Source organism: Pseudophryne corroboree, chromosome 8, assembly GCF_028390025.1.
Source record: "Pseudophryne corroboree isolate aPseCor3 chromosome 8, aPseCor3.hap2, whole genome shotgun sequence".
Lineage (NCBI taxonomy): Eukaryota > Metazoa > Chordata > Amphibia > Anura > Myobatrachidae > Pseudophryne > Pseudophryne corroboree.
Window position 1 is genome coordinate 433,452,310 of NC_086451.1, and position 11,274 is coordinate 433,463,583.

At 47.3% G+C, this 11,274-nt stretch overlaps 1 pseudogene; it reads left to right on the forward strand.

The window, feature by feature from the left end:
• The first annotated feature begins 5,284 nt into the window (after positions 1-5,284).
• Positions 5,285-5,404, forward strand: LOC134950110 (5S ribosomal RNA; annotated as a pseudogene).
• Positions 5,405-11,274: the final 5,870 nt, after the last annotated feature.

The window sequence follows — 11,274 nt, forward strand, 5'->3', positions numbered from 1 at the left end:
AGGCGGGCATTGAGTGCAGAGAGAGCAGAGCTCCTAGCGTGATTACACGCCCCCTACCACCCTGGAAGTCATGTACCAGGGCTTCTTCATTCAGCCCAATGCCCCCTTCTACATCAGTGAGGGAGTAATTAGCAGAAATTACTGCTCCAGGTCCTAAATGCTGAGTAGAAGATAGAACACCCCCTACCGCCGGCGGGGCATCAAAGCTACCACTGATAGCACCCTCCATCCCTACCGCTGGAGCATGGGTAGGGGCCTCAGTGCATTGCTGTGCCCAGGGGCCTACACTGCTGTTAAGACGGCTCTGCCCCCCCAGTCTCCCCCCGCACGCTCAGCACACATCGTGCTGTGCTGAGCGGTTCGCTCAGCACACATCTCTCCCACATCGGCCCGTTAGTACTGGCCTTTAGTCTCCTGGAATGGTTTTGAATTAATAGGTGTGCCGTGTCAAGAGTCAATCTGTGGAATTACTTGCATTCTTAATGTGTTTGAGACGATCAGTTGTGTTGTGCAGAGGTAGGGTTAGTACACAGTGGACACCCCTATTTGACTACTGTTGTAATGGGATGCGGTCCATATTATGACACAAACCACTCAACTCAACAAAGTGAAATGACAGTCCATCATTACTTTAAAACATGAAGGTCAGTCGATACGGAACATTTCAAGAACTTTGACTGGTACAGTTCAAATGTCTACCGAGAATGAAAAGACACAGTAGTGTGCAATGTTTGCAGGTTTATATATATATACATTTTACAGACAAAAAACAACTCGTAGTTTAACATATCGATTAAGGCTTCTTAGACGTGAAAAAAAAATTCAGAAAATTACTGAGACTCTTTTTTTCTCTCAAACTCAAAAAAGTACTGAAATTACAAGCATCAATGTGGAAGCCTTAATGAACACAGAGACATCACTATGGGGGTGCCGGAGATCAGACCACACCCGGATGATACCTTCAGAGAAGATGACATCAAAATACCGGCTCCTCCTGTCACTCAGGATGAGCCGGCAGTCTCCAGGAAAGCTGGGTACGCCATATCAGTGATGAAAACAGGACATGCCTCCTTCCTGTGAGACATGTCCTTTCTCAGAGCGCAGGGACTCCATTGTGCGCACAGGGTGTCACCAGACCATGTGATTCCTCTAAATGAATGTGTTCCTTATGCAATACAGACATGGGGTGCCATTGCATCCTTTGGTTAGCAGCAGATCCAACATGTCATGGAGTTAGATTGCTATCACTCACACAGGGGTGGCGTGGCTAATACACAGATTTGTATGTTCACTGAAATTCATACATGTAATCTATGCAACTGACGGTCTGAGCTGCTATGTAGCACATAAAATAGTCCCACCTCACATAGGGTCCGATTCCGAGCTGATCTCTGTTGTGCGTTTCCGCACAGTGGGCGACCAGGTCTGAACTGTGCATGTGTATGCACCACAATGCACAGGTGATTGCCGGGCAGTGAAGGGATGGTGCAAAAAAGCGATTGCACGGGCAATTGCAAGGTGACTGACAGGAAGAGGGCGTTTGTGGCTGGCAACTGACCGTTTTAGAGGAGTGTCCGGGAAAACGCAGGAAGGACCAGGCGTTTGGAGGGAGTGTTTCTGACGTCAGCTCCGGCCCTGATCATCACACTGGAAGAGTAAGTCCTAGGCTGTGCAGAGACTGCATAAACTCCTGCGCACATGCGATCGCACCCCTGCACAGCGATATCTCCCTCCCCCTGTAGGCGGAGACAACCTGATCGCAGGGATACAAAATACGCACCCCAGCTATCAGGTCTGAATTAGCCCCATAGAGCGCACGCAGTCCCTGAATCCACTGCACTCTGCCCACAACCATCCTGCTCAGTCCCTGTAACCATCCCACTTAGGGGGTGATTCAGAGTTGATCGTAGCTGTACTAAATTTAGTACAGCTATGATCAGGCACACTGACATGCGGGGGGACGCCCAGCACAGGGTTATCCCACCCTACATGTCAGTCCCTGACCCGTCGCAGAAGTGCAACAGCATCGCTCCTGCGCGCTGGCAGGGAGCTACTCATTGCTGACCGAGTCGCAGCAGCTGCGTGTAACGCCACGCAGTCACTGTGACTTGTCCCCCCCAACGGACCGGGCACGCCTGCATTGCCCGGACCGTGCCCCCAAATCAGCAGCTAAACGCCGCCGGCCCGTCCCCTCCCACCCAGCGACCGCCTCTGCCTGTCAATCAGGCAGAAGCGGTCGCTGGTCTATGACAGCCATCAGCTCTCTGGCACGCGCTGGCGCACTGCGGCGCCGGCGCATGAGCACTTCAGACCTGATCGCTGCTGTGCAATGATTAGGTCTGAATTAGCCCCTTACTCCCTGCAACATTTCACCCAACCATTAACATCACGCGCATTTGCCAGAACCATCTAACTCAGTCATGAGAGCCAATCAGGAGACAGAATCATCTCACTCAAATGCCACAACTATTGCACCTGGTCACCACAACCATTTAGTAGTCTGAGCGACTGAATCCATACCTCCCAACACAACATGACCCTCTCCGGGAGGGACACAATGCTCTGCTTCTGGACTTTTCTCTTCATTTCTGATTGCCATCACTTGTGTTGAACAGGTGAATGGATAAGAAAGGTGTGTCACCACAGGTGATGGCAATCATAGATTAAGAGGGAAGCCCAGGAGCAGAGAATTCTGTCCCTCCTGGAGAGGGTCATGTTGGGAGGTATGTGAATCACAAGTTACATATATCACACTCAAGTCCACTCTTCAGTCTTAATGTGTGTGGGAGGGCATTCCAGAGTGGGTGCAGCCCGGAAGTCCTGTAATTTTGAGTAGGAGCAAGTAATGCGTGTGGATGAGAGACGTAGATCTTGTGTGGAGCGGAGAGGTCGGGTAGGGAGATATTCTGAGATGAGTGAAGAGATGTATGTTGGTGCAGTTTGGTTAATAGCATAGGCCCTCATTCCGAGTTGATCGGTCGCAAGGCGAATTTAGCAGAGTTACACACGCTAAGCCGCCGCCTACTGGGAGTGAATCTTAGCTTCTTAAAATTGCGACCGATGTATTCGCAATATTGCGATTACTAACTACTTAGCAGTTTCAGAGTAGCTCCAGACTTACTCTGCCTGTGCGATCAGTTCAGTGCTTGTCGTTCCTGGTTGACGTCACAAACACACCCAGCGTTCGCCCAGGCACTCCCACTGTTTCTCCGGCCACTCCTGCGTTTTTTCCGGAAACGGTAGCGTTTTCAGCCACACGCCCCTGAAACGCCGTGTTTCCGCCCAGTAACACCCATTTCCTGTCAATCACATTACGATCGCCGGAGCGAAGAAAAAGCCGTGAGTAAAAATACTTTCTTCATAGTAAAGTTACTTGGCGCAGTCGCAGTGCGAACTTTGCGCATGCGTACTAAGCGGATTTTCACTGCGATGCGATGAAAAAGAACGAGCGAACAACTCGGAATGAGGGCCATAGTATTTTATATTGAATACGGTAGAATACTGGTAACCAATGGAGGGGCTGACAGAGCGGATCTGCAGACGATGAGCGTCTAGCGAGGAAAATCAGCTTGCAGCTGCATCCAAATTGGATTGTAGTGGTGAGAGTCTATTTTTTTTTTTTACCAGAAAATGGAATAAACAGACAAAAATGGTCATATGGACAAATTGGTTAACACAAAATGATTTAACCAATTTGTCTGAATGACCATTTTTGTCTGTTTTCCAATGTTTGGGAGCAAATGGTTGACTGTCATTTGCTCCCATTCATTACCAGATTTCCGTTCCAATCTGCCAGACTGGACAGATAATCTTAAAGTGTGTAGACCCCTTAAGACAGTGTTTCCCAACCTTGTTCCTCAAGGCACACTGAACAGTCCAGATTTTAGTGATAGTGATAGCCATGCTTGAGCACAGATAGTTAAATCAAATTAACCGGGGTACTAATTAAACCACCTGTGCTGAGGTATAGGTATCCTTAAAACCAGGACTTTTAGTGTGTCTTGAGGATCATGGTTGGGAAACATTGGACGAAGAAGACAGCATAACATGCTGGAGGAGGAGAAGAGAGCAACCCTGCAAAATAGACTGCTTATTCCATACTGTTACAGATAAGAAATCTATTGTGAGTTGTGACTATAGATTTTTACTACTGATTTACTATCGTAGCATTATTTTATATATATATATATATATATATGGGAAAAAGTGGGGGATAGGGGTACCAGCGACCTGTGTTGTTTAAAAAGTACTTACTAAAAAATGCAAATTTATGAGCCAAAAAATATATATATAAAAATAAACCAGTGTTAATAAGGTATAAAAGCTAATAGATAAAATGTACAATAATATAAGAGATCTATAGTGCAAATAAAAGTATATAAAATCTCAATATAAGGTAGGCGATCCGACTTAACTTAAAAATAGGCAGGGGGTCAGTGCAGGGAACCCAACGCGTTTCGTCACATATGACTTCTTCAAAGGGTAGGGACAGAATGATTTCTCAAGCCTATTTATACCCTTACATACTAGCTAAGGGGTTGTGACATCACAAATGGTCAGGTGATTCAATCTAGAAATCTCACATAAAAATATACATGGTAGTATATTCAATACATGACAGCAGTCAGTGAGTATCATTAAGGGCATATTTACATCTAAAACGGGTGGTTTCTGAGTCCCAAAACTGTTTATATAACGTGTGGGAAGGTGTAGAACAGTAAATTGCGGCACTTCCGCCACACTTCCGGTGACGGAGGTTGCGGGTCACGTGACTTCGGGCACTTCCGCCCCACTTCCTGTGCGCGTCTGCGCATGCGCCGGCGGCGAATCCCGGTCTCTGTGTCTGTGCCAGCATGGGCTCTTGTGTTTCCTCAGTCTCAGTTCGGGGTTTGTTTCCACGGCGGCCATTTCTTTGTGGGTGAAAGTCCATAGGGCTCATAGGAGTTGCGGTGGCCATTTTGATGGAGTTTAGGATACCCATATTCCTTGCACTTAATAGTATGGAAAATCCAGTACATTTCTCGTCTTGAGAGTTTGTTTGTACTGGATTTTCCCGTTACAGACCCTGCAACCTACTGGTCTGAACGAAGGATATGAGATTTCACCTTTCCTGTGAGGTGCAGTATCCTCCATTATCCCTTTCTATGTAATCTTGCTCCTCACGCTTTCACAATTTCCTTTTTAGCAAACACAATGTTGCACCATAACGAATAAATTAATAAGCCAAGTTGATCTCGAGTGTTATTAGGCGATCGGGTCCCTGGTGTTACGATGTCTCACACGTGTGTACAGTCAAACCACACTGGCACGTCCAATCTCGTCCGATCTTGGAAGCTAAGCAGTGTATCGGGCCTGATCAGTACCAGGGAGGGGGACTACCTGGGAAGATCAGGTACTGTAAGGAGTGACAAGAGGACGTCAAGCCAACCGGTGGGCGATCGTTTATTACTTAGCATCTTCACGGCTAAAAAGTCTTTTAGAAATAGATTAATGAACTTTCTAAGCTAATTGGTTTTTAGGGAATTGATTAATATACTATTAAAATGTCTTATTCTGGCACATAATCTATTTTCTTTGTATTTACATTGTGTGCTGAAATGATATATTATAAAATGCTTGTTAAACACAGCTGTGTTAATTGCAGTATACATATGTGGTATAGGCACACCCACTTCACCTTAAGGTGGGTACACACTAGTAGATATATCTGCAGATCAATTGATCTGCAGATATATCTATGTACGGATCGGGCAGTGTGCTGTGCATACACACTGCCCGATCCGTCGGGGGACTGACGTCATGAACTGGGCAGGCGCCCGCCCAGTTCACCTGTCAATCACCGCCGGCCGCCGCAGCATGTGTACGGGCGGTCGGACGACCGCCCCGTACACACACAGCGACGCGCCAATATATCGTTAGATGTATTGGCCGTCGGCTGTGCTGCGCAGCCGACGCGATACATCTGTGAACGACGGAGTTCACAGACGTATCGCCCGTACACACTGGCCGACGCTCCCGCGATATATCGGCCGTTCAAGAGAACGGCCAATATATCGACCAGTGTGTACGGGCCTTATGATTCACCTGAGAGATCCCTGTCAGAGTTTTAAATAGATCACTGCATTGTACGTTTAAAATTGCATTTAAGTACATAATTAATATAAGCTCTTGTATATTAGCCTTATGGGTCGTTATGATATTGGCAACTGTCTGTTTTATGATAAGAAACTCCAATATAAAGTTTACTACCAATTGTTTATTTTTATTTTGCATGGAAACGTTGCCATGGATACTATTAAGTGCAAGGAATATGGGTCTCCTAAACTCCATCAAAATGGCCACCGCAACTCCTATAAGCTCTATGGACTTTCACCCACAAAGAAATGGCCGCCGTGGAAACAAACCCCGAACTGAGACTGAGGAAACACAAGAGCCCATGCTGGCACACACACAGAGACTGGGATTCACTGACGCGCACAGGAAGTGGGGCGGAAGTGCCCGAAGTCACGTGACCCGCAACCTCCGTCACCGGAAGTGTGGCGGAAGTGCCGCAATTTATTGTTCTACACCTTCCCACACGTTATATAAACAGTTTTGGGACTCAGTCAGAAACCACCCGTTTTAGATGTAAATATGCCCTTAATGATACTCACTGACTGCTGTCATGTATTGAATTCACTACCATGTATATTTTTATGTGAGATTTCTAGATTGAATCACCTGACCATTTGTGATGTCACAACCCCTTAGCTAGTATGTAAGGGTATAAATAGGCTTGAGAAATCATTCTGTCCCTACCCTTTGAAGAAGTCATATGTGACGAAACGCGTTGGGTTCCCTGCACTGACCCCCTGCCTATTTTTAAGTTAAGTCGGATCTCCTACCTTATATTGAGATTTTATATACTTTTATTTGCACTATAGATCTCTTATATTATTGTACATTTTATCTATTAGCTTTTATACCTTATTAAAACTGGTTTATTTTTATATATATATTTTTTGGCTCATAAATTTGCATTTTTTAGTAAGTACTTTTTAAACAACACAGGTCGCCGGTACCCCTATCCCCCACTTTTTTCCATACTTTTTAGCATTACTATACCAGCATTGCATTCTTAGGGGGTGGCAGACACCTATAACAAGGTTGTGTGTGTGTTTTTAACGGTATCTTTCTAGTAATTTTACATATTTTATTGTTGGAGTCCATCCCACAAGTGGCGCTGTATATATTTTCTCTACATATATATATATATATATATATACGGTAATGCTGTTTATTAATTGGATTTACTCCGTCATTTTATCATATCTGTAACAGAACTAGCTACTGCCTGATGGCTTATATGTAGCCATAACTAAGATACTCACTACTTTATCTCACTAGTACTTTATCATCACTTCCCTTTCCTGTTATCACTGATGTTCACTATCTTCAGAGTACACGCCGTGATATATCTGCTAATGATTGGCATCAGATGTCAGATGGAATTACTCAGGCATTTTGGTTTTTCTATTCGGCTGACATCCAATACCTCTGCCCATATATCTATTTCTGAATGGGAGAAGAAGGTATTTTATGGATAGTAGTTATTCGTGCCGAACTAGACATTTTAGTGCTGTGTGCAAGAAAAAGCATCAGCACCCCCCAACACCCCCATCCCCCCCATATATAAAACAGGACCAGTACACGCCATAGGCGTGCTCCAAAAATATATGAGCATGGGGAAGGGATGTGGCCACAGAGCACCCTTTTACACATTTTGGCAACAGAGTGCCCCTTTATCACACGTTACAGCAGCAGAGTCCCCATTTTTCTTACACATTACAACAGCAGAGTCCCCCTTGTTTTTACACATTAAGCAGGCAGAGTCACCTTTTGCACATTAAGCAGGCAGAGTCCCCCTTTTTTTACACATTACAACAGCAGAGTCCCCCTTTTTACACATTAAGCAGGCGGAGTCCCCCTTTTTACATGAGAGGGAGAGAGTGTGTGCGTACGTTTTATACTTACCTGTAACCAGCTGCCAGTCCTCTCCTCTTCTCCTTTCTGCCCGAGTCCTCCCCCAGCTAGCAGCTCCTCAGGACGCAGGACAGAGACTTAGTAAGTTGGGAGAGACGTCTGATCCGGCATCCAGGGCTGTCAATGGCAGAGGAGGCAGAGACCGGGAGCAGGCGGCTGCGTCAGCTCTCCCGAGTCACTTACAGAGACAGCGGGAGACAGACAGCAGCACCGGCGGGACTCGGCTTGACTGCCTGATATAGCAGCTGTACGGGTAGGAATGCAGCGCTCCCGAGTCCCTTGCAGAGGCGGCAGAGGGATACGGGCAGCGGCGCCGGCGGGACTCAGAGTGAGTAGTGACTGACTGGAGATAGCGACCGTGTGGGGGGGTGGGGGGGTTGGCTGCCAGATGGTGCACCTTCAGTGCATTTGCGCTGTGGGCAAGGCACAATCGGCACACATGTAGTTAGGGCCCCTGGCAGTTATAGTCAGACTATTTAGAACAACAATTATAAAAATACCAATCTAGCAATTATTTTCCACACTAAGATCATATTTTGATCTAACACTCATTACATCAGACAAGAGAGCTCAGCTGATAAGTATTATGGGGGGTATCCAGTAGCAGTTGCTACTGATATACGATCGCATCTCCCCGCTTTTTCCCGCAGTGTGTACGCGCAAGACCCACTCTGTGCATGTGGGCAGGGAGATGCGATCGTATCTCAGTTATGTGAACGCCTCTGTCTGATTGACAGGAAGAGGCATTTGCAGAGTGGTACAGGGGCAGCGCCGCTGTGTTGCGGGAGTGGTGACACATTGTTGGGCGGGTGTAGTGTGGGAAACGGAGGGGGGTTTGTGACAGCCACATGCCGTCACACACACCCGGAAAATTCCTGCTCTGAGCCTGCCTTTGCAGCCTGGCTGTGGAGGCAGGAGGCATCCACAAATCAGGGATGCAATCGCAATTGAATTGCGATTGCATCACTGCTGGCCATTTACATGCTGAGCAGCGTTGCCCTATGCTGGGTGGCCCCTAGCATGTGATTTTATGGTTTGCGGTTAAATTACCAGCTGTCTGGATCCTGGTGGTCAGGATACCGCCGCCGGAGTCCCGACAGCAGGGGAAATACCAGCGATCGGAATCCCGACCCAAGCCCGGTATTCCCACTCAGGTGGTGGTTCATGCCACCACCCAAGGGGGAATATAATATCGCATGGTGAGCACAGCAAGCCCGCGAGAGGACACGCTGCGCTCTCTGCTGGGATTCTGACTGTCGGGTTCCCGGCGGTGGTCTCCTGACCTCCAAGATCACAACCGCCAGGATCCCATACCAATCCTGATTTTGGGCCTAATTCAGTAAGGATAGCAAATTCTGCTAATCAGCAGAATTTGCTATCCTTTTGCACGCATGCTGGGCCACAGGAGTCCCGGCACCATCTTACCTGTCGCGGCGGCTGTGTGTGACGTCACGCAGCCGTCGTGGCCAAGCCCCCGACATGCCACACTGCCCACCGTTTGGGACACCCCGCAATGCTCTGTTTCCTCCCTGAAAACGGAGCGTTGCCGCCCCCTCCCGCCCTGCGACCGCCTTTGCCTGATTCACAGCCCCCCGCAGAAAGTCAGAAAGTGCGGACGCATGCGCAAAAATTCCGGTTGGATCGCGATTTGCCCCTTTATCATTAGCAGAATGAATTAGCCCCTTTATCATTGAAGCTGAATGAGGTCCATGGGGCCTAATTCAGAGTTGATCGCAGCAGCAAATATGTTAGCAGTTGGACAAAACCATGGGGGTAATTCCAAGTTGATCGCAGCAGGAAGTTTGTTAGCAGTTGGGCAAAACCATGTGCACTGCAGGGGAGGCAGATGTAACATGTGCAGAGAGAGTTAGATTTGGGTGGGGTGTGTTCACTTCAAACTGAAATCTAAATTGCAGTATAAAAATAAAGCAGCCAGTATTTACCCTGCACAGAAACAATATAACCCACCCAAATCTAACTCTCTCTGCAAATGTAAAAAGTCTATGGCAGGTGAGGCTACCTTTTCCGCACACCTCTTATCAAAACTCACCAAATTTTCTGCAGTATACAGTATACTGCTGCACTTCAGTGGTGTGCTGTGAGGTCAGTGGCTGGTGCGGCACTGCAGCCATAATCTCTGTGGAGTCCCGACGGTGTCATCTTCTGCCGCAGTGCCAATGCTCACTACTGCCACCACTAATTTATTTATTTATTACTAGTTATTTATATAGCGCACACATATTCCGCGGTGCTGTACAGAGAATATTTGCCCATTCACATCAGTCCCTGCCCCAGTGGAGCTTACAATCTATATTCCCTACCACATGTACACACACACACATTCACGCTAGTGTTAATTTTGTTGGGAGCCAATTAACCTATCAGTATATTTTTTGGATTGTGGGAGGAAACCGGAGTACCCGGAGGAAACCCACGCAAGTATGGGGAGAATATACAAACTCCACACAGTTAGGGCCATGGTGGGAATCGAACCCATAACCTCAGTGCTGTGAGGCAGTAATGCTAACCATTACACCATCCGTGCTGCCCCACTACTGGGTGCCAACCCTGCCAATGGCCTCCAAAATCGCCGCCATCAACTGCCTGACCCCCAGCCGCTAACCTGCATCTCAGTCGGATGCCGCCAGGGCCAGCAGCCTTCCTGCTCATCAAACTTGTGATGAGTAGGCGGCTAATACATTGTCAATTTTTATAAATTTATGGGAGACAGATAGGTGGAATATGGGGAGATGGGAGAGAGAAGAGAAATATGGAGACAGGAGGAATAGGGATAGATGAGAGAGCAGGAATAGGGGAAGATGGCAGAGAGAGAGGAATAGGGTGAGAAGAAAGAGATATATGGAATAGGGGGCAGCAGGAAGATAGAGTAGGAATAGAGGGAGATGAGAGAGCAGGAATAGGGGAAGATGGCAGAGAGAGAGCAATAGGGTGAGAAGAAAGAGATATATGGAATAGGGGGCAGAAGGAAGATAGAGAAGGAATAGAGGGAGATGGGAGAGGAGGAATAGGGGAAGATGGCAGAGAGAGAGAGGAATAGGGTGAGAAGAAAGAGATATATGGAATAGGGGGCAGAAGGAAGATGGAGAAGGAATAGAGGGAGATGGGAGAGGAGGAATAGGGGAAGATGGCAGAGAGAGAGAGGAATAGGGTGAGAAGGAAGAGAGACGGAATAGGGGGCAGAAGGAAGATAGAGAAGGAATAGAGGGAGATGGGAGAGGAGGAATAGGGGAA